This window comes from Nerophis lumbriciformis, linkage group LG17 (assembly GCF_033978685.3).
Source record: "Nerophis lumbriciformis linkage group LG17, RoL_Nlum_v2.1, whole genome shotgun sequence".
NCBI lineage: Eukaryota > Metazoa > Chordata > Actinopteri > Syngnathiformes > Syngnathidae > Nerophis > Nerophis lumbriciformis.
This window is the reverse complement of record NC_084564.2, coordinates 20549664-20573955: the sequence shown is the minus strand read 5'-3', so window position 1 is coordinate 20573955 and position 24292 is coordinate 20549664.

Genomic DNA, 24292 nt, shown 5'->3' with positions numbered 1-24292 from the left:
AGGGAGAGGTAGCACATGCACTGCGCAGTCAAAAGATTAACGGGTCCAGTTGTGTCCTGCAGACACTAATAATAAAGCAATTGTCCCAAATCGGCAGCCTTGAATTCTGACCGGAAAGCAGAGCTTCGCAGACCCATTGTAAAGTGTAGGGTTACCCCCGATGAAAACATTGAACCTGAGGGGAACGTCTATTCTGCGCTCCTTAACGACAGTCTGCACCGGAGCCAAACAGCAGGACAGGTGTAACAAGTACATTATTACCTGTCACTATTTATAACTCCTTGTGCAGATCTGAATGTTCATTATTTAAATGTTTACCTAAGTTTGAAGCAAAGGTAGTAATACTAATCACCTTGTTTGGCTAGGCGTGTTTTAAAGCAACACTTGAAGCGTCACCTTTACCATTGGTTTTGAAGCCCAAATACCTCCATGTTTCGCTTCACGCACCCTTTGTATTACCAGTAGAATTGTCGGTTTTTTTTTGCCATTCTTTCTCTCCGAGATGTTATTGCTTCTATGCACTTTATGTGTGCGTTTTGACACACTCAACATCATGCGCCTCGGCTGTGTAGTCACCGCCGCAGATTAAAGAACGGTACTGGTACTTTTCAAAGGCAGTATAGTACCGATTTCAAACAATTAGTATCTTTATTATTACCGGTATACCGTCCAACCCTACCACAGGCCAATAAGAAAAAGATGGGCATCTCAAAGACCCCCGAATCACACTTTAGACACCTCTGGCCTAAGCTGTCTATCTATTGTTATACATTTGTTGTTTCTCTAAGTACTGGTAACATTTAAACATGGGAAGTAAACACGTTATCAGCAACTGCTGAGACATGGAGAACAGATTAAATGAGATCTGCTTCATTCTACTCCTTTTTGGACATGGTGAACTGTGATAATGTTAACATGTGCTGTTCTTTACCATTACCATGCAGCCTCTGCAAATTAATGACGGGGCAGTCAAGCACGCACTGGATACTGTAATAGTCGTTTTGTACACACATGTATGTGAACTAAAGTGGGGGTGTGTGAATACAAGAGGGAGAAGGTGGTCCGCTTAAAGTAATTGGAAGCACATGTGTTGCATGGTCATGGGGCGGGTGGGGGCGATCCAGGGGGTGCTATACGTAGCTCTCGTGAATGAGGGTGTTACTGATGGGAGAAAGAGAGAAGGGAAGGCAGTGGGGTGGAGGGGAGAAATTGTTTGTGCATAGGGGGGTGTCGGTGGCCGTCTGGCGGCTGGGAGGGCATGAGAATGTAAACCTCAACGTAAGTGAGGCGATTTACTGGGGCCTGGGAATACAGGGTGGGAGGCGTGAGCCGAAGTAATGGCGGGGTGGGGGTGGTGGTGGTGGGGGGGGGGGGGGGGTGTAAGGGACACACAATTTAAACCATCTGACATACAAATAACAACAAAATACAGCAGGGCCTCTAAGGGCCAATACAGTCTGACCCTGGAACAAAATAATTCAATTTAAATGATCTCTTATGGAGAACAAACTGTTTCTATTCTATTCTAAGCAAAATTGTAACTGTCATACAAGTACAGAAATAAGTTCAATAAAACACTTGATTTGATGAATGACAAAAAATTGCAAAAAACAGCAAACCAGGCAGCTAACACTCATGGCTAATGGCTCAGCATGGCATCATCCAACATTATCATTGGTTCACAAAGAGAAACTATTATTGGTCCTCTCCCTGAAACCTAATAATCAGGTTAGAAACAGTTATCAATAACATCAGCAACTTTTTACCACCTGAAAAACATTGCCAAAATCAGAGGACTAACATCTAAATTACATTTTTGAATGACTAATTAGAGTACAGTAATGGCCTTCTCACTGGGCTCGCTAAACGAGCTGTAAAGCAGCTGCAGTACATCCAGAATGCTGCTGCTCGAGCCCTGACTAGAACCAGGAAATATAATTTTAGGCCAGCGCTTAGGTCACTGCACTGGCTTCCTGTTGCTCAGAGAATAGACTTTAAAACAGGTCTGTACAAGTATTTTCATGGTCTTATGCCAAAGTACATCTCTGACATGTTAGAACCATATGAACCATCTCGGCCTCTGAGGACATCAGGGAGTGGTCTCCTGCTGGTGCAGAGAGTCAGAACTAAATATGGTGAGGTTTTGTTTCAGTTTTATTCTCTGGAATCATCTCCCAGAAGATGTGAGACAGGCCTCAATGTTGGCAATGTTCAAATCCAGTCTGAAAACACTTTTATTTAATTTAGCATATGACAGCTGAAAGTATCCATACTCTTTGATTTTATTTCAAATGATTGATTTTATGATGATGATATTTTATAATTTAACTTGAATTATGATTACTTTATGATTAATACATGTTTATTTTTGCCTTCTTGTATTTTTTTGTAAAGCACTTTATACTTGCCTTGTGTACGAATTGTGCTCTGTAAATCAACTTGCCTTGCATTCGCATTTTGGACTCTGCTTCATTTTACCTCCATTTCTTACGTTTTTTGTTGTTGTTAAAGCTTTTTCGTTTGGAATAAGTGTCAAAAACAGCTAAATAAAAACTAAAACACAGTTATTGCAAAGTCAAATTGAACTCCTGTTTCATCCCTGGAGACGTAACTTCGTAACAGTACCATTGAGGCATCACACAATTTGCAGAAGTCTAATGTGATATGTTGCATTCTTTATAAAACATTTTGCAAAATAAGACAGTCTAATTGGGTGATAAAATTATTAGGAAGGTGATGAGATTCTTGAGGCATATTTACCCCACAATTTAGTTAACATTCACATATTACCAAACCTTTCAGTGACACTTTAAACAAATAAACAATCCCTGCATTGCAACGTACAATTGCCTGTCTTTAGTCACATTACTTTTTCTCACACATTTACTTACTGTAAACCAAGTGGCAATCAACTAAACCAACATTGCTACTGTGTGTGAACTGAGTACATAAGTGGCCTAGATCTTCCTGCAAAAAGCTGATCCCAGCAAAAAAATCTAACTATGCAATGGAGTCGATCCCCATTTGTCGAGTGTTCTCAAAGATTATCAGTCAGTCGCGTTTTCAGACGTGTCGAACTATCTGGTGATACAGACGTCATTCTACACGGAAAAACAGATGAACACTTAGAAAAGCATGGAGGTCTACAATTTCTTTATGTGTGGCTAGGTCACCTAAATTGGTATCAAGACTCCTGGATAAATTGTGCATTGTTTTTTCTAGGGTAAGGTTGCATTTCATGATTTAACTTTGCGTATTGCGTCCTTATAAACAACAGTGTCTTAATTCACCGTTTTTCATTTTCTTTTTATCATAAAGATAATTGAAGACACCTCTGAAGACCTGGCTAGTTGTGAGAGAAGACGGAGACGTGATCACAGCTCAATGTAACTGCATGGTTTCGGCCATGTTGCCTTGTTGTTGTTGTTGCACGCGTCGTTACCAGTATGCATGGTTTTCCCCATCTTCATCAAAATATAACTATAGATCTCAAGGTTGTGTATCTACTGACAACTTTATTTATGATTACTGCCTTTGGTAAAAGCTTAACTCCTTTAAGTTTTGCTTACATTTCCTTTCTTTTACTTAGACTCACCAAATTGGTAGTTTAAGGAAACATTTGTAGAAAAAATGCATTTTAAGAACTCCGAAACAAGATAAAATATAAATAATATCAAGATAATACTTAAATGGGAAATACTTAGCGTTAACAGTACATCAAACAAACCTTTAACGTTGTGATTACTGCAAACTTCTGCGTTTCTTGTCGTGGTTTTGTAAAATCTTGCACTCTTTTACTCTTCTTGTTTACCTCTCGAGGAACTCTGAAGAAACTGTTATCCTTACTGTGATTTGAACTGTTCCAACGCAAGCATAGCGCATTTTTCTTTGACAAAAGGCAAAATGCCGTCCAGAAAGCCTTAACAGGTGCTCACTTGACCACCACTTCGAGCCCCGCATATTTAATAAGCCGGATGTGACGTCAGGTGCATACAACCTATAGACAAATGACTTAGTGTTTGTTTTGTTAGGGTTTTTTTATATCTTTTTCTAGTTTTATGTTGTCACTTTGGGCAAGCGTGCATTACTGCTGCAATTCTCTTAATTAATGGCATCCTCTTTATGGGGTAGCATATTTTGCATGAGATTAGTATCCAGCAGCCATACCTCTAATACAAAAGCTCAGCGTGAGAGAAAAGGGGCTACATGACTTAAGGCCGTACGTCTTCCCCTCCCCAGATTTATATTCGTTCATGAAAAAAAATGTTTGGCTTGCAGCCCGCCTCAACATCCCATCCTCATGTTTGGCTGGCGTCCAGGAAAGACATGACACCCGTTTTTCTTATTTATTGGTATAAATAGCAACAGGCAGACAGGTGAAAGAAAAAGAACAGGAAGGCAGTAAAAAACAGACTGATAGGAAGAAGAGGAGAATGGAGTGTAAGGAGGAAGGGAGAACAAGGAACAAGATGAGGATGATATAGACAACTTATAAGGTTTCAACATGAGTGTTCACCTATAGCTAACCCCCCACCAAACATCCAATATGCTCTGGCAGCACCTGAACTCTGGGTGTAATCACAGATACCTGCCAGGGATCAACCAGAACCTGTTACTCCTCACTGTCTGATGACTGAGCTCTCTCTGGTTGTCTCAAGCTCACTTGCCCGACACCCGCAGACACGCATGTGCACTCTGGAGAGTGCTGTAATCGGAACCAACTGGGCTTTTCAAGGCCAGACGAACTCATTCATAACCCTGTAGTGAGTTTTAATGAAAGAAGGTTCTGGGAGGAGAAATGAAATGATGAGAAGGGAGGGAGCGAAGTAGGAAAGGGGTGGTGGTGTTCATTGCAGTTTCCAGCCACACTTTGTTTCGCAATCCTGCATCCATCCATTTATTTGCTGTACTGACAAGTGAGCTAGAGCCTATCCCAGAGGCAAGTTAAAGTATCCATGAAATACGCCTAACAGCATGCTTTCTGGGAGAACGCCAGACGAGTAAACCCACACTCGCCAAAGGAACACGTGCAAACTCCGCACACACTCATGATTCAAAGCCAGTACCATCCAGCTGTGATGCAGGTGTGTGCTAAACATAATCTAGTTTAAAGTCCATCAAAGCATTAACATGGGAGTTTTTGTTCTTTTGGCGACATTCTTACTGAGCAGCATCAATAAGGGACATTAATTAGAGAATTAAAGAAAAATGTATCATCACTTATGTGACATTAACCCTCGGGCGCATCTTGCTTTTATATGTTAATAATAACTGCAGTCATTTTTTTATGACAATTATGAACATACAAATTGTCGCCGTTTATTAAACACATAATGACAAAAATAAATATTCTGTTCCAGTGTCAAACTGTCATAGCTTGTAACTTGTCAAATCACTAAAGGCAACTCACGGGGGTGTACAGTCAGTCATTCCTCGTTTATTGTGACTAATTGGATCCAGGCTTGACCACGGTTGACACATTTTCAAAGTTATATTTTTGTTATTAATAAATCAGATATTTTCATAGAGCATAAAAATCGGTTTACGGCCTTAAAAATAAGTTATTTTTAAAGATGATTAGAGCCCTCGAGACTAAAAATAACACCCATATAGTCTCACCTATATACTTGTTTTACCCAATATAATAACCTTAAGTGTGTTCTACTTGCTCCTGTTGTACTTATAAATTAGGGATGGTACCGTTTACATTTAAACCTGGTATCTGGTAGTCAATACAGGTAGTCGGCTTCAATTTTCTGTACTTTTGATTGTGTTCATTTGGGTGCAAATGTTAATTTGTTTAATAATACTATTGAATTGTTCTTAACATTAACACTAAGCTGATAATAGCTGTGCTGTCCAATTGTTATATATTGTTTTACACTCCTGAGTCTCATTTGCCAGTATGCATTCATTGAAATGTGTCCTTGGTGTGCTGCTGTAGTCAAGAAGTAGTCTTTGCCATTAAGTATAGTGTGTCAGTCTTGTATTTTGTTGAGCTCTACAAAGTGTTTATACTGTAAGTATTGTATTTATTACACACCTACTGTTTGATTGCAACATGCACCTTAGTTTGTTTTGGAGATGGTGAAATTAGTAATGCAAATCATTTAATGTATTAGACATATTTAATGTAAATTAGCATTAAGCCTGCACATTTTGAAAAGCGGAGCCTTTCTTATGAGTGGTTTCAATCAGGCATGTATAATTTGTTGGCATGGACAATTGTAACTTCACAAATACTGCCATTTGCCTGCCAAGGGAAAGAGCCGATGCCGAGTCTGCAACTGAATGTGACGTCACAAGGTATTGAAATATGGTACCGATTGATTTTACATGAATCGGTTCCCGGTATATCGACGTAATTCAGTCGGTACATATAAAATTACTGAATTTGGTACCCATCCCTACATCCAATAGTTTTGCGTTAAATTAGGTCACAATAGGAAGATCGTCCCCCCAAAATGAAAACTTCCAAAAATAACTTTTACAACATGTGAATCACACAAGTGATGAGCGTCTTGAGCCCATTTGTACTTTCATCCGCCCACACGTTAGCATCCCATAATGGAAGCCAAATGCTGCGAGGTGTTGAAGGGATTTAATGAAATTCAGTGAGCCCCGAGCGGCAGAAAGCAGCGGCGGTCGCCCTCATCCTGGGTGGATGGATGGTGGAGGTTGTGTGTAACCTGAGCTGGTGAAGTAACGATGGAGAAACAGCCTTTTTACACCCTGAGGTCAGCCTGATGTGAACACCAATAAACCTCCGACTGGCACACATTCTTGCCGCCAAAGACACAGGTCAGCAAGAATTCGATCCCCTGAAGGCTAATTGTTAAAAAATAGGTGTTTAACTAACTTGTACACAACGATGACTGTTACGATCCTTACCTTTTTGTCTCCGTCTTCTAAATGTTACTACCATCGACGATCAAGATACTTTCAGAAGGAAATGGAAGTAAATTACACTGTTATGTATCCTTATCAATAACAGGATTTCCCCGACACAGTAAAAACCGCCACACCTTAAAATTGAGGGTCTTTTACATGACAAATTTAAGTGATGTTGTATGAATGGATACGTATAGAGCATGGGTGTCAAACTCTGGCCCGCGGGCCAAACTTGGCCCGCCGTGTAATTTAATTTAGCCCTTGAGGCAATATCAAATTAACATTAGAGCTGGCCCCCCGGTATTATACAGCGGAGGTGCCGCTGTAACACCGCATTCACCGCTAATACTCATACTTGCCAACCCTCCCGATTTTCAGTGCCCCTCTCGAAAGTCTCCCGGGGCAACAATTCTCCTGAATTTCTCCCGATTTCTACCCGGACAACAATATTGGGGGCGTGCCTTAAAGGCACTGCCTTTAGCGTCCTCTACAACCTGTCGTCACGTCTGCTTTTCCTCCATACAAACAGCGTGCCGGCCCCTGTCACATGATATATGCGGCTTCTACACACACATAAGTGAATGCCATGCATACTTGATCAAGAGCCATAGAGGTCGCACTGAGGGTGGCCGCATAAACAACTTTAACAGTGTTACAAATATGCGCCACACTGTGAAACCACACCAAACAAGAATGACAAATGACATTTCGGGAGAACATCCGCACTGTAACACAACATAGACACAACAGAACAAATACCCAGAACCCCTTGCAGCACTAACTCTTCCGGGACGCTACAATATACACCCCCCGCCTCCACCAAACCCCGCCCCCCAACCCCGCCCACCTGAGCCCCGACATTAATGAACTAGCATCCCAGAAAAGATGCCAGGTAGCCCTTCCAGCCACAGCGCACATCCAGCACCGTTTCGCACTGACCCAGCCCTTAGAGCCAATCCTTGTCCCGAAGTTAAAGATCTGACTTGCCGACTTCCCTTAACCCCTTTGTTCTAACGTGCCAGAGACCATTCACCTTGGAGACCTGCTGCGGATATGGGTATTGCCCGTTTATCATTGTACAATAAGCAGCAATGATTGAAAACAAGGCAAAATTATATGAGAAAAAATAAATGTCAATACTAATTACTAATAACAGATTAGTTTTAAAATGTATACACACAATTTTTTTTGCCTTTTTTAAAGAAAATATATGCAGCACTGCCAAATTATTCAAAGCTAAAGCTGGCAAACAATTAAAATATTTAATCACATTGTTCATAGTTAACTCAAAATGAATCACGATATTTGCAGATAGATGTAATTTTTCATCATTAATAAGTGTACCCTGGGCAGATAATTTTCAAGTTTTAACACCATGAGTGGACAATTTGCTTTAATGAAATGTGTTTGAAACATTATGCGGGGTCTCTAGCCTTGCGACCAACCCTCTTTATCCCCATTCATATGGGTCCCGGGCTTGGGACCGGCATAGCGAAGTAGAACTACATGCATGCTGTCGCAACAGTGATCTCACGCTCAGTCCAGCCCTGAGTATGAACTAGCGACCACAAATCCCCACCGATTTAGAAGGTAGTGCAGCAGCGAAGCACAAACATACAGACAATTGGCTGTTTTGGTCCTGATTTTCCCCTATCTCGATAATTGGCTCTAAAATGGGCCAGGGCCGACAATCGTAAACTCTTAATGTCTGTGGGGAAAGCGGACGCTGGAAAGTAGCCATTCAAAAAGTTAGAAAGGATTGCAGCTACTTTGTTTAGAATGTAGTTAACTGTAGCTTACAGAGTACATGTTTATGTCGTTTCCATATTTTTTCTAAAATCTTTGCTATGGTTCTTTTTCTTCGAGTTTGTTAAACTACATTTGACGCCACATTTCAGGGCAGAGTTGTTAAAAGTGTGGCGTGCTGTGTCGCTATCATCGGTTACACTACAGTATGACAACAGTTGTTCTGGGCAGGTTTAATCTGCTCAATATGTCACATGCTCGGAAACAAGAGTTGGGAACATTTGGTTTGGACTATTCTAGTGACAAGTCAGATACAATAGTGTATTTTTTAGCAATCATGCCACTCACAGTCAAACAAATACACATCAAGAATAAATCAGGGTGTATGTCGCAAACCTCTCACACTCTCCACTTCAGCCCTGGTGGCCACAGTCTTTCATAAGCCCCTCCCCACATAATGATAGTGTGGCTTTTGGCAAACCCCAGGAATGTTCATATGAAACAAACACGACAACACATGAGTACAATATGCTTGTGTCGTACTGGTGTTAATGGTGCAGGAAAAATGTCACCAGCTCGTTGATTTATTCTGACTATATCCCCTGTGCGGATAAACTGTGGTTTGTACAAGCATTAGACCACCTTACTGTATATGAAAAAGCTTTTTGCAGGGAGGGCAGTCTGGGAAATATCATTAATTAAATAAACTCACCTGCTGGGTCTATCTTGCCAAAGCATCTTGTCACTTGCTGCAACAGTAAAGAGAAAACATGTATCATTATGTTTTCTTTTGCATTCATTTGCCGACATTTTGAATGTATTATAAGTAGTCAATGTGGTTTGTTGTTCAATAAAATGATCTTTGCAGCTACTAAATGTCAAATAAATCCGCATATAATTGGATTAAAAATTGCAAAAAAAAAAAGGTTGTGAGTTTTTTGTGTTTGTGACTTGACCTTTTAACCTGATAGCAATTGTTGCATCCATCCATCCATCCATTTCCTACCGCTTGTCCCTTTTGGGGTCGCGGGGGGTGCTGGAGCCTATCTCAGCTACATTCGGGCGGAAGGCAGTGTACACCCTGGACAAGTCGCCACCTCATCACAGGGCCAGCACAGATAGACAGACAACATTCACACTCACATTCACACAGTAGGGCAAATTTAGTGTTGCAAATCTCCAGGTGCTTGTTTTTGGCGGTGGGAGGAAGCCGGAGTACCCGGAGGGAACCCACGCAGTGACGGGGAGAACATGCAAACTCCACACAGAAAGGTCCCGATCCCGGGATTGAACCCAGGACTACTCAGGACTTTCGTATTGTGAAGCACATGCACTAACCCCTGTTCCGCCGTGCTGCCCACTCACATTCACTTCAATTGTTGCAAACAAACAAAATAAAATAAGACACAAATTGTTCCCTTACCCCTCTGCAACAACATTTTATTGTGTACTTCATAAAACACACTGCGAACAACTGTTGATTGAATAAAGATTTCTCACCAACAATATAAAAGCCACATCTGTGCTTGTATGTGGATGTTACGGCATAATATACAGTTTAAGGGCTAATTTTGAAAAGAAATGCATCAAACAGACTTGGTTTGCGGAAATTATGCCTTTATTGTAATGTAATTTCAAACATTTGTATGCACGTACAACACTTAACACCTTTAGCATATCAGTATGTGGAATTAAACTATGTAGTGGATTAAGTAAAGAAATCAAACAATGTACTAATATGATCCAATCCAAAAAACTCTTCAAACTTAAATTGTTTACAAAGTACAAAGAAGAAGAACAATGATAGTCATTCTGAATGTATTGATAATCTTATTTATCTCACCATATGAAAAATAACTTTCTTAATTCACTAATTAATATTTATTTATTTTTTAATGTTATTACTTATGGAGTATATTGTGAATAAATTGAGAACAGGAAGTGAACAAAAGTGTTAGCAACAGCTATGTAAAGGAAAAGTGGTAGGATTAAATAAGCTGTTTCTTCCTACTTCTTTTCGAACATGTTGAATAGAGAAACTGAAAACTGTGATGGATCATGTTGTATGCATGCATGTTCGAAATAAACTCTAACTTAAGCAGCCGTTATTCAATGTTGTCTCTACTTGGTTTAATAAAGCAGCACTAAGTAACTTTTCAACCTTCATAAAATATTTCCATAACTTTTGGGATGATACATCGATTTACAACTAGTTGAATTACATCTCTGTCATGGCCTGAGGCCGTCTGTATCACTTTCACTGGCATTTAGCAATTTTGAGGAGGGTGGCAGGAACCCTGCCAAACAAAAAACTACATATGTGCTGACTTGCTTTACGGCATACGTCACTCCCCCTTTCCTCATTTGTTAAAAAGACGGAAGTACATGCTAACGCCTGCGTGCCTTAGAAAACTAAAAGAAGAACGCCTACGTGCAATTACTGCTATCATGATCGAAGTTGCAAAACAACCAAAGATACGAAAAGTATTGTCAGAGGAGACAAAAGAAAAAGGGAGGTTACCCGGATAAAAGGACAACCAGGGATGAACATTGCCCCGGATTTCACTCCCTGACGTAAGCGATGCTGCCTTGGCTCTGTTCCTGCTAAACTAGCAAGTGACTTTCGATGCTCATATCAAAATGATAATGCTAAGTTAAGCTATCGAAAATGTGCGTGGTAGCAATAAATAGCCACCTGTTAATAGTTTGAGTTCCACACTACTTTATTCTGAAAAAATCTCCGAGCAGTCTTTCTTTGCTTCGGACCTGCATCCGCCCAGATACATTCTTGGTAATAGCGTCATGTTTGTAGCCGAATCCAAAATCATTTCTTAAAAGTGTCTGCTATTTAACATCAACATAGCCATTAGAGATGTAATATTCGTAATCTATGCCAATATTACAGCAGACATGTCTGTTTGGCGCTATATGCGCTAGTCAGCCTGGGAAATGTGGTCTTCCTTCAGGCAAAACACTACCGCTTTGGTCCACTGGCACCACCAAAATTAACCAAGACAAAGTTTTTAAGTGGGGCTTTAAGCTTTTGTATTTGGAGTGTGGTCGAAAGGGTAAAGTAGGTAAGCATTTAGGAAATGCCAATGTAAAGTTTAAAAGCAAATGTCATACTTGAATCAGTTCAGTTGTTATCCACCCTTGCTTGTTGGGCAAAATTATGACTGAATGTCCTAAACTTAAATAAAGATGATACAGAATCACTGTATTCCACTGGGAATAAAGTACACCTAAGTTTGCTGCATGGGTGTGGTGATGCATTCAGGTCACACTGGGCATACTTGGCTGGCTTGTGGACATTTCAGCAGGGAACAAGAGGTCATCCGTAGTTTAAAAGAAGATGGCTCGCTTGTTCTGTTGAACTTTCCTCTTTCTGATGGCCACTCGCATTGGGAGAGGGATGAATCACCAACCGGCTGGGCTCGGTGCCAGGAATGCAAGTGCTGCTGGGTGGCACGCTGGGCGATTTCCTGTCTAAAGGGGTTCTCCTTGTAACGAGATCGGTCCAAAAATAACCAGTGTCCCTGCAGGAGACGGTAAAGCCTTCGTGGGCCACTTTCGTCGGACTTCCCATGCAGCTTCCTTTTTCAAAGCAGAGGATGAAGCTGAAAGTCGGGGTGCGTTTACACACGTCATGTTTGATTCACTGGAGTGTAAAGGCACGCCTCAATCACCATACCTCGGTTTTAAACTCACAGTTTATCCAGTAAGGGACATTTTTTAGCAGTGCAGGAGTTGCTGTTTCATCCATCCATCCATCCATTTTCTACTGCTTATTCCCTTCGGGTTTGCGGGGGGCGCTGGAGCCTATCTCAGCTACAATCGGGCGGAAGGCGGGGTATACCCTGGACAAGTCGCCACCTCATCGCAGGAGTTGCTGTTTCAGTTGGGTGATAATGTTTGATGTGTTGAAACTATGTTTTTTCCGTCCTTGTTTGCTGAACATTTGACAGAAATATCATGCGAAAAGTCTTCCTCTGAAATTGTGAAGAAGTCCCACATGATCGACGCCATGTTTGTTTACAATGAGCTCAGGGGGAGTTTACGACAGGTATACAAGGCACATTGAAGAAAAGGAGCACTTGATTTGCTCACCCTAACTACGGATCAGCTTGTCGCATTAAAGTTTTTTTTAATTTGTTATCAGAGCTATTTTTTAATGTTATGTTATATAATCAGTGTGACATCATCATTCCCCATACAGGCCCCATAATTATTGTGCGCCCTCCAAAAAGAATCCTGCTTCGGTTTTGTGTTAACAGCTTTAACGTTTGATGAGAGATGGATCTTCAAGTCTGATTGTTAGTAAACTCTGGTGCAGATCAGTTCACTTTTACTCAAGTGTAAACAGTACACGGCAGTGTTAAATTGAAGCATGCATATATTACAAATACTGTACGTAAGAAAACCGATTAGAAGTAGGGCTGCAACTAACGACTATTTTGATAGTCAACTAATTGGATTATAAAGCGTACACATATTCATTGGCTCTAATTTAGTCATCCACTTTTAAATCCAGCTTGCGATATTTTAGGCTTGTGCTGACTAACAACAAAGGTGACCAATTCATTCATAAATATGTATTTATACTGTAACTATGCTGCTCATACAGCTATTACAAAATAAAAATCATTATTAAACTTTTATCCATTTAAAAGCAAGGACAGGCAAAATGCTAAAAAAAACTACTGCTAAGTATACATTTTTAATGTAAAAAAAGGACAATTAAAATATCAATAACAAACGATAAAATGCCAACGCTATCTAACTTGCTCAAAAAGAAACAAGCATTGTATAATGTGTTTAAAAAGCTGCACACTGGTATATCATTGATTATTGATTAACTCCTGGCATTTTTAGCGATCTAGCCTCAATGTGAAGAATTGTAACATTGATTAATTCTTAACATTGTAGCTATTTAATGTATTGCATGTTTCATTCAATGATATCATGCATTGGTTTTTATGTTTTGTGTGTGTGTGCGCGCATTGACGTTTGTTATCGTGCCTTTCATTTTGCACTGCAAATTGATGCCACACTTGTTACAGGGTTCGTACACCTTTTCCATGGCCAAATGCAAGGACTTTAAGGACTTTCAAGATCAATTCTCCAGTTTTTCCAGTACCCTTCAAAAGACGAAAACCAGTGTGAATCAATCCATAGCCTTGTTGTTTGAGGTCACCAAATGCTGTCTGTAGGAAAAATACGGAAAATCTGCTAAAACCTAGGCCTAACATTGAACCAGCAGTTATTATTAACTCAATGGGGCAAAGAAAATGAAGTGTTTCTGTAGACTATTCAATGTCATTGGTGTTTGCAAACGTTTACTTATTTGTTTGTATCATCAGGGACGGCGTGGCGCAGTGGAAGAGTGGCCGTGCGCGACTCGAGGGTCCCTGGTTCAATCCCCACCTAGTACCAACCTCGTCATGTCCGTTGTGTCCTGAGCAAGACACTTCACCCTTGCTCCTGATGGGTGCTGGTTAGCGCCTTGCATGGCAGCTCCCTCCATCAGTGTGTGAATGTGTGTGTGAATGGGTAAATGTGGAAGTAGTGTCAAAGCGCTTTGAGTACCTTGAAGGTAGAAAAGCGCTATACAAGTACAACCCATTTATCATTTATCATCATTCATGTATACATCATTCCTTACAAGAAATAACATTAATTATTTGTGGAGGGGGGGCGTGGTCTGCGGGCCTGCCCCGGAGCGGGTTGTGTAAGCACCGGCCTCGAAGCCAGCGGCAGGTGAGTAGATTGCCCAGCTGGGGATGGTTATCTAATCACCTGTCGCCCTTATTAGCAGCAGCCGGACCGAGACACGTGGTTGGAGTTGGAGAGCGAGAGACACACGCTGGAGAGCAGAACAGATCAGCAAGAGAGACTGAGGCTGAAAAGTCGAGTGCGTTTGCCGCAGAGTGGACTTAATAAAACATTATTGAATCCAGAATACCGGGCTCTCGTGCCAGTGTGTAGTGGTCAGGAGAACCCACTAGAGGGCAACCTCTACATTATTGTTTACTTGTTTGTTTGTATCATAAGTCATGTAGATATCATTCCTTACAATAAATAACATTGTTTACTTGTTTGTTTGTATCATAATTCATGCATACATCATGTTCATTAAAACAACAACTTCCCGGCATGATGAACCAATGCACCACTGTCCCCTTGGGGGCAAAACAGATTCGTATATACGGTTCTGGCATGACAACAACCTAATGTAAGGGCTCGTGCAAAGCCAACAGATCAAGCATGTAGCTTTCATTTTTAAGGAAACGTATTTAATTTTTTTCCATTTTATAATTAGCCTATTGAGTCAAACTGCCGAGAAATTAGATGAACATTTGCAAGCATTTTACCCAAAATTCAAGCATTTTTCAAACCTTGAAAACAACATTAAAATCCAAACATTTCCAAGGTTTTTAAGCAGCCATACGAACCCTGTCATTAGCTAGCTAGTAAAATAACAAGCGAACAATCTTACAGAGTGGAGTCCGCATCATCCAGATGTCCGACATTTCCTTGCGTGTCACAGATGTACTGTCACTAAAACTAGATCTACTTTGAAAATAAACAAGGTATTCAAGTTATGAACAAGAATAAAAGGAAATATTTCCACACTTTACATGTTTTCACTCGCGATGTTGTTTGAGTGGCCGCGCTGACTCGCTTTCTCCGAATAAACATGAGCGATGACGTTACGACTATTGTCGACGACACATTTTATTGTAGATATTTGTTGACAGTGTCAACAAATCGTTGCACCCCTTATTAGAAGTGTTGTGTCCTCCCTATTTGTGTGCACTTTAACAGTATGTTTTTGAAGCTTTTTGGGAAACCTAATGCAGAAAAGAAAACATTTCTCTATATTCAATTTAGTAGAACTGCATTTCAGTTTGGAATATTTGAGTTACGTCACATAATATGTCACGAACACTACCCAATGTTGTCGTTAATCCATGTTCTTTATTGTGCTTTTGGTCCCAATAAAAAAATACCAGTGTGAATGCAAAGCTAATCTCACCAAAACTTGCACCAATTATATTTTTTAAATGTTTAGTCCAGACTAGAGTACTGAACCACAAGTGTGTAAGCAGTCTTAGTTGATGCACAATCGGCAGCTTGGGAGGACACCACCAAGGCCGGTGGATTTGTGGGGGACAGGTGATACCCCTCAAAAAGGGCCACGGTGTGCTCCAGTAATAACAAGGAATGAAATACAAGCCCCACTTGTTTGCAGGTTGTGTGGCTTAAAAAAAACATCACCTGCATGTTCAGCGGCAGAGTTTCACAAAGGAAAGCACATACGGGTTGCACAGGTGGTTTGCTTTGTGACCTCAGCGTGCACCAATCATGTAAACATGATGCTAAAACATCGGCTGCTGCAAGATGGAGAGGTGCCATTGTGTCAGTGATGAGGATAAAAAGGGCCACTTAATGTATATACTCCAATAGCATCATTAATCCGATAAGGGTCTCCCTACACTTGGGAAAAGCATATTTGTGCAAATTGATCTGTGTTGTTTCAAAGAGCAGAGGCTGTCATGGTTGGCGGGCATTTGCCCGGGTAGCAATTTTGGCCTTAAAGTCAGAAAGTGCACCTCAACACATGAGGCAGAGACGCAAAACTAAAGCACTTTTGAAGAGATGCTCTTCAAGGAGAACGTCCAAAGAGAGTTAATGGGTGGGAAATTGACATGAAATGCAATAATGAAATAAATCTGCCCACAGCTTTTTTTATGTTTAATGAATGTGGTTCTGATTTATTTTCCGTATGCCTCGGCTGATTTGTCTGGGGCTAGAACACAAGAGTGTTCTGTTCAGCCTTCAACCAGGTGCGAGACAGACCGGCTGAAACAGTTAAAAGTAAACTTGGAAACTCAATATTGAGCTTTTTAAAAAACTGTTTGGCTACAAAGGGCAAAATAAAAGTACAGTCTGGGTTTTGTCTAACCCCACTTTAGAATAACAACATCAGGCAAGCATGTTTTCTATTAAATGTTAAGGACAATGAAGAAACACTGACTGTCTTTTAGGCTGCGTGCACACTGGTGGTTCAGTCCTCAGGTCCAGACCACAAATAATAAAAAGATACTTGGGACACTCTTTGGTAAGGTTTGCTTGGTGTTCATACTGGCTAAATACCTTCATATGCATAAATTAACGACTTGATTCGACAGCTTTTGTGACATACAGTATTACATTTATCACAACAAAAAACTAAATGCGGTCTATTGCATAGGTTATTATTATATTCCACTCTATTTACTGGAAAATGCTTTCGAAATGTCTTCTTTCTGTTGTGTGATGACACTCTTTAAATGTATATTTTACAAGCTTTTTGTGAAATCTAATATATTTGTCATTTTGGTATGAGGTGGCGACTTGTCCAGGGTGTACCCCGCCTACCGCCCGAATGCAGCTGGGATAGACTCCAGCACCCCCCGAAAGGGACAAGCAATAGAAAATGGATGGATTTTGGTATTTGTCCGTGTTGTGTACACATTTCAGCTGAAGTAAAGCGAAACGCATCGGAGTTTTAATTTGAAAGCGTACCAAGACCCATCTCTGATTGGGTTCACACTTGGGTTGCGCGATACAGACGATATATGATATTAATGATGGAAATTTGAGCTTTTTATACTATCGTTATGTCACGATACTGCATGTTGATGACATAACTGTGTCCCGCAAATTTGACAATGTCGCATCCTTGTTAGTGGCTAACATCCCTCTACAGTGCGAAGACACTAACTGCTTAGCTACAGCTCTTGAATGCAAACAGAGGTGGGCGGATCGGTACAAATAGTGACTCTACCATATATAGTATCAGTATTTGACCGATTCTACTGTGGTTATTTACATTGGTGTTTTTTATTATCAAAAATATTTAGTATTTTTGCTATTGTTTACAAACTCAGGAAATAAGTCACTGGACACAGGAGGGCTTCAAAGGCAAAACCCAGAGGATTTCATCCATCCATCCATTTTCTACCGCTTGTCCCTTTCGGGGTCGCAGGAGGTGCTGGAGCCTAGCTCAGCTGCATTCGGACGGTAGGCGGGGTACACCCTGGACAAGTCGGCACCTCATCACAGGGCCAACACAGATAGACAGACAACATTCACACACTAGGGCCCATTTAGTGTTGCCAATCAACCTATCCCCAGGTGCATGTCTTTGGAGGTGGGAGAAAGCTGGAGTACCCGGAAGGAACCCACGCAGTCACAGGGAGAACATGCAAACTCCACACAGAAAGATCCCAAGCCTAGGATCGAACCCAGGACCTTCGTATTGTGAGGCACACGCACTAACTCCTGTCCCACTGTGCTGCCCCAGAGGATTTCAATCAGGGCCAATAGAAGGAATTTAAAATAGTTTAAATATTTACCTGATATTGTCTGAAAATGGATGGATGTTATACCTCTGTAGGGTCATAAGTAAGATTTAGGTGATTACACTGGTCGCCGTTCAATTACACTCCTCAATCCTTCTTTTGTAATATTCCATGAGACATAATTGGATTTTTAAATCAAAAAAGACAAAAACATGGTTTAAGAGCGACTATAGTGTTTTTAAACTTGTGCAACCTCCATCACTTTGTTGCATGTTCTAAAGATGCCTCAGTAGGCATACTACTTTATTATTCAGCCATATTGTTTCATCGCATTTACCCTATCTTTAATGTAGCAGAAAGTTTTAATAGGCCAATTAGGAAGCCACTTAAAATGTGACTCCACTATGGATTCTCTTGTATGGATAAATGCTGCCCTCTGTCTGCAGCTCAGTGCAAGAAACAAGTGGCCTGACACAGTAGCACAGCAAACCCAACTATTAAAGCAAAACAAATAAAATGATAAAAATGTGACGTCTTTTAAATAACTCCCAAAATTTCTTTTATCCCATGGCGGTCATTTCCTCCCTGTAAGCTTCCAGAGGAATGCACATACGCAGCACTTCTGGCGTCCTTAAATGTGTGTTTCATTTTGGAGCTTTGTGTCTCAAAAAGCACACATGTGGCTAAAACATGTGGCACCCCAACGGTAAGGAAGAGGCTTCTTGATGTGCGTATTGGTCGAACGTGCTGAGCTGACACCAAAGGAAGTTGGGCGGACACTTTTTGAAATCAGGGTTTTAAAGACAGCAATACCTCACTAAAACCACCATATTGCCCTTCAAAAGCTAAGAGTTAGCCATGTCACATTGTATCACAGGAAGATGTCAGTGTTAAAAATCTCTGATAAAAATTTTATAAAATAAAAAAAATTTGCTTGGGATTTTTTTTAAATACAATTTTACCATTTTATTATCATTAAATTCAGACTTCTTTCTTGTAAAATGTATGTTTTTGTAACATTACAGATTTATTTTAACAAAATAAAAATATAAATTCTATACATTTATTCTTGTAAAAGTTTTTTTTTTTTATTGCGCCAATACTCTTGTATCTATTATATAATATACTATAGATCCGTATCTTTCTCATATCGTAACATGATATCGTAGGATTTCTTAAAAAGCTTAAATTAAAATTATACATACCCACTAACACACATCACAATGGTTATTTTAGATATTCATATTTTTTAATTTGTAATATTCATATAACAATGCATATGTTGTGTACAATTACACAAAGCGACTCTGTAAAGAATCTGGGTATTATTTTCGACCCAACTCTCAATTTTAATCACACATTAAGAGAGTTACTAAAAAAGCCTTCTTTCATCTCCGTAATATCGCTAAAATGTGTTCCATTTTGTCCACCAGCGACGCTGAGATCATTATTCATGCGTCCGTTACGTCTCGTCTCGATTACTGTAACGTATTATTTTCGGGTCTCCCTATATCTAGCATTAAAAGACTACAGTTGGTACAAAATGCGGCTGCTAGACTTTTGACAAGAACAAGAAAGTTTGATCATATTACGCCTATACTGGCTCACCTGCACTGGCTTCCTGTGCACTTAAGATGCGACTTTAAGGTTTTACTACTTACGTATAAAATACTAAACGGTCTAGCTCCATCCTATCTTGCTGATTGTATTGTACCATATGTCCCGACAAGAAATCTGCGTTCTAAGAACTTCGGTTTATTAGTGATTCCCAGAGCCCAAAAAAGTCTGCGGGCTATAGAGCGTTTTCTATTCAGGCTCCAGTACTCTGGAATGAGAGATGCTACCTCAGTAGAAGCAGAAGTCCCATCTTAAAACTCATTTGTATACGCTAGCCTTTAAATAGACCCCCCTTTTAGACCAGATGATCTGCCGTCTCTTTTCTGCTCTGTCCCCCACTCCTGCGTTGAGAGGTTATCAGGTGTCCACAGATTATGCGCCAGGACCACAGATTATACTGTGGACCACTCCTCTGTGCATCAGTTGGGGAAGTCTCTGCGCTGCTGACTTGTCTCCACTCAAGATGATCCCCTGCTGGCCCCACTATGGACTGGACTCTCACACTATTAACTAGATCCACTCGACGTCCATTGCACCGGTCGCCCAGAGGGTGGGGTGCCCACATCTGCGGTCCCCTCCAAAGTTTCTCATTGTATCCTATTGGGTTGAGTTTTTTCTTGCCCTGATGTGGGATCTGAGCCGTTGTGGCTTGTGCAGCCCTTTTAAACACGTGTGATTAAGGCCTATAAAAATAAACTTTGATTTATTGATTGATATTATATACTGTATATTTCGTACGCACAAAGTTGTATATGATTCAGTCTACGACCAAAAAAGAGTACCATTATTTTTATCCTGTTTTAGTATTTTGTCTTGGTTATTGTGCAGTCAAATGTTGTCCTTTGATAAAGTGCATCTGGGGTGCAACTATTGTACAGTATTCAAGAAATAAATTGTGGCAAAGTACATATTCGGTGGCTGCTTATCTCTTCCCTCAATCCTCTCTGCTTATCGTCGTCATTGCCAACTAGAGTCTTGAATAAAAGGTAAAACATTAAGTGAAATGTTCATTAATCTATGGTATTCGTTATTTACAGTGTATGTATTTCACATGAATTATTCTCTATAAAATGTGTTATTGGTTATTAAAATCCAATTCGTTCAGCCACCGATCTGTATCGGTTGATTTTTGTAAAAAAAAGTATGTGATCTCAAATGCCAATCCATGCCTTATAATGCAAAAAAAAAAAAAAGAAGCCGCCCCCCTGTGGCTCACACCGTTTATGTTTAGTCCCCTGGCTTACAAGCGTCTAGCAGCTCTATCCACAGTGTGGAGCAGATCCCCTGAATGAATAATAATCACATGGTGGAAAAGAGAAGGGTCCAGAGATGATGAGAGAGAGGTTTTGCGATAATTTAAAAGTGAAAAAGAAAGACATTGAAATGAAATGTCTGCAGTGTCAAACATAATTGACTTTTCACAATATCACCACATCTAAGATACAACATTACCAGAAAGCCCCCTGCATATTTAAGAGCCTCAAAAAAGCTGCAACAAGGTAAACGTCTATTTAAGTAGCTAACATCTTCATGTGAAGACATGTGAACTTTTTTTATTTAGACTGTTTGTCTAAATATCAAACATCAAACGTCCAAGTAATACATTTTCAAACGTGTATGTGGTCAGTTGTTAAATACATAGTCAATTATACTTTGTCAGTCATTTTGTTTTGTATGTTTATTTATTATCTATTGCCTGTTCATCTGGCTATACAGTTGTTTTTACCTTCTTTTTTTTTTTTTAGGTAATATAAAATGACACTCCCAATTTCAACGCGATGTGCATTTATAAGAAGAAAAAGGTCATTAGAAAATCGAACAACTTTCCCTAAAAGTCGCAATAAGGCTAGAAAGTATGTTTTATTCGATTACTCGATTAATCGAACAAATTAATCGACAGATTACTCGATTAATAAGATAATCAATAGCTGCAGCTGTACTTTAAATGAGTAGAAGATAGTAGCTTTTATTTTTGTTTATTTATTGTGTACTATTTACTTTGTTTTGTAAAAAAAAATGGCATGTAATAGGAGAATAATTAACTACGGTAGTTTAAATATTGACTTGATATTGTTAAACTTTCAATAGCACTCACCTTATATTATTGGAAACATTTACAGTGCTAACGGTATCGGCCGAGCTCATTGATGATCGATCGTTTGGGAGTCAAAAGCATAAAACCCTGATCGAGGACAGATATAATGCACCGTATTTTTCGGACGATAAGGCGCACTTAAAATCCTTTTTTTTCTCAAAACTCGTACGGAATAATTCTGGTTTTGCTTACCTACCATGAAGCAATTTTATTTGGTACATGGTGTAATGATAAGTGTGACCAGTAGATGGGAGTCAAACATAGGAGATACGTGTAGACTGCACTATGATGGCAATATGACTCAAGTAAACAACACCAACATTTTATATGTTCCATTGAAAAAATAGAACATAACACACAGCGCTCAAAAATCTATCAAAATGTTTTAGTACGATTTTGTTAAACTATGAAGCCGCACCACTTGATGGATTGTCGGCGCATTAAACATACAAGTATTATTATGGTGTGTGTATAAGGTAAGACATATCTGGTGTTTTGTTTCGAAATATTATGCAAAATCAACTTTTCTTACATTCTGTTACCTGCTGATTTGTATATGCGATCTGCATAAATCCTGAAAAATTCCGCGCATCCGCCTTTGTAGTTGCTACTTCTTTTTCTCTATCTTCTTGTTATGGGACACTCATCCTCTGCTGTTACCATTTCTAATATAAAGTAGTGTAAAGTTCTTACTTATATCTGTAAGTAAACTCGCCATGAGAGTGCTAAAATATACCGGTGTAGCGAGTTTACATTATTCACCCAAGGAACTTTAGTTATTAGAGAGTTCCGGTTGGAGGGTTTTTCACGGGACACATTTCCGGCCTTGTTGTTGTTTCCGGATGAGGAGATGCTGCTTCGTTATTGATTTAAGTAAAGTCTGAATGTCATTAAAACAGTTAGCTCCATCTTTTGACACTCCTTCCACACCCGTCCTTGCACGCTACACTGCTACAACAAAGATCACGGGGAGAAGACGCTACCAAAGGTGAGACACGTAATTAAGACTGCCCACAAAACAGCGCATCCGGAAGCGGCTTGAAGATGATCTGTAAAACATAATCTATGCAACATTTTGACCAAAGAACCACCATTACATGTTATGTAGACCACAAGGAAGTGTTTTCTATTTAGAAAAAAATAATAATAATATGACTCCTTTAATGCGCTTTATAATCCAGTGCGCCTTATATATGAAAAAAGATCGAAAATAGACCATTCATAGGCAGTGCGCTTTACAATCCGGTGCACCCTATGGCTTGGAAAACACGGTAATTGGATATAGATGATTAGTTTGTCGTACATTGGGGAAACAACGAAAACCGAGGTACTACTATGCCTATTTCTCTCTGGCACTCATCGAGGGTGGACGCTCCCCTTCCCTCTCCCTTATCTCTCCTGCTTGCTTCTTTGTCTTGTCTTAAATTTCTTGTTGCCTCTTTTTGCACTGATCTCCAAACCTAAACATTGGAACTATTTAACTGGCCTCAACGAAATTGACAAGATCTTGGGTTTGGGGGTACCTGTTTGTGTGACGGAGCGGTTGTTGCTGGACACGCGACAGACTCTTGGGAGAAGAAGGAATGCCGTGTGCCTAGCGACCCTTTTCTGTCGAGGACGTGAAGATATCTACCTATTCGGAATTATGACAACAGGACATCTGCTGATTGGAGTAAGCTTTGCTCTGGTTTGTCCACAAATTGGAAGTTGCTGGCAGTCTTCAAAGTACCCCAAAGCTGCCACGAATGATTGGAGGATGCGGGAAGAACTGTGGACACTCTTGTGATTTGGATAACATCGGACTGTCTGCCTCGCAGGATTTTTGAGGACCAGTCATAGACAATTTAGAGTGAAAAGCAAATTTTCATTGTCACTCGCATACAAAACAGTCTAACTTGGATTGTTTCCCTGGCTTCGAGATTCTCCCGAAGGACAGTGCAGCGAAGACACAACAAACTCCCTTCTTGTCTCTCATGGACACACACCTGTTGTTGTTGACTTTGGACTTATCGGCTGCACAAGAATCAAGGCCGCGGAACAGAGACACACTGTAGGCTTACATACAAACAACACGCATCCACAAAAATATACGCCACACATACACCCCCCATCCCCCAACCCTCGACGCAAATCCCATTGGGGTGATGGAAGGATGGTCAGCGCCGAGAGCTGCGGCCTACCACCATTACCCCGCAGTCCCTTCCCTCTGTTGCTAGATATCTCGAGATGTACGTTGTAATATGTATATGTACTTTGCTATGGAGGTTTTTTCTCACTCCAGACTGGGCCCCCTTAGGAGCCCAGTCTAGATTGCATTTTTTTAATCATCCTTCCCCAGCGTTTTACCTTTTTCCCCCCATCTTTTACGGGGCGCCCTGTGGTGACCCATCAGCGTTCCTGTTCTGTAACTCTGTACACTGTTTGTTTGTCGAATCTTGAACGGGTTTGTGCTGAAAACAAAGTTTCGTTGTACTTGTGCAATGACAATAAAAGACCTATCTATCTATCTATCTATCTATCTATATACACACACACGTTCACACAGTATACCTCGATACGGTTAATGGTTATTATTATATATTGGTTATTATATGTC